A 1,157-nucleotide genomic window follows, 5' to 3' on the forward strand; every position below is an offset into this window, starting at 1 on the left:
AGCCGCCGCGCTCGGCCCTGCCCGGTGGCTGTCACAGTGCAGCCGCAACACGCGGCCGCGTTTATATGTCTTGGCCCCGGGCCGCGCTCGGGGAGCAAAAGGAGGTTGGGAGCGCTCCTGCAGCTCGGTTCAGCCGTCTGTGTGGCACGGAGGGGGGCTGTCGAGTAGCTCCTTCTCCCTCCTGCAACGGTCCCCGGGCCGCCGGAAGCCCCGGGGCAGGGACGGAGCGGGGCAGTGCAGGGCAGGGTCCATGGTGCCCCTGCGCTCCTCCCCGCAGGGCTCCCACTTATTTCGCACGCATCCCCAAGGATCGCATCTTTTCCTTCCCCTGTTCTGCCTTCGGGTGAAGCCTCCGCGAGCGGCGGTATAGAAGTCTGAACTGAAAAGGTGCCGTGTCACAACGAATCGTTAACGGCGTCGTTCTACCTGCAGTCACAGAAACAGGCGAACAGGACAGAGGATGCTTCAAACGATTTTTGAAGCAGTCCTCGCCCCGGAGCAGCCGAGCTCCGGCCCACCTGCGCGGCCCTCGGGGCGCGGCGGAATCGGGCCGCGGACATAACCCGAAGCAGGGGACCGGGGCCGTAGCCGAGCACAGCTCTGCGCTTCCTCTCACGGCAAGGGCTGCCGAGCAGCGCGGCTCCACTGAGTTTCACGCGCAGTCCGGTGGCTGCCGTCCGCACCCGGCCCGGAGCCCCACTTTCACCTTTCTGGGACGTGAATCGCTGCCAAGCGCTATTCCCCGCCCCGCGCATTTTGCGTGCTATAACATTTTTCGTAACCAAGCCTAAACCCGACCGCGGAGGGATGGCAGCTCTCTGTCGGTGCTCCCGGCGGAGCTCGGCCGCTGCCGGTGCGTGTGCCCGGGGAAGTGCGCAGGAGTCCTGCTTCCCTCTCCGGGAGAGGCATTTGGAACGAACTGTAGGTGAGAAAATGAATCGCCCTTCGGGAGCTGTTGTATTTATCGATTAAAATATAGTTTTGCACCTTCACCTACAGCCGCGCAGGCTGATTACTTATCTCGCGTCCGTCGAGAAACTCGTTCCTAAAACACGATCTCCATACATGCGGTCACACCAACGACACACCTTGCTTTTCGGCGCACAGCCCTCGGCGCCCAGTAACACCCCCGGGCCCAGCCCGACCCCGGCCATCTC

Source organism: Meleagris gallopavo, chromosome 11 (genome assembly GCF_000146605.3).
Source record: "Meleagris gallopavo isolate NT-WF06-2002-E0010 breed Aviagen turkey brand Nicholas breeding stock chromosome 11, Turkey_5.1, whole genome shotgun sequence".
Lineage (NCBI taxonomy): Eukaryota > Metazoa > Chordata > Aves > Galliformes > Phasianidae > Meleagris > Meleagris gallopavo.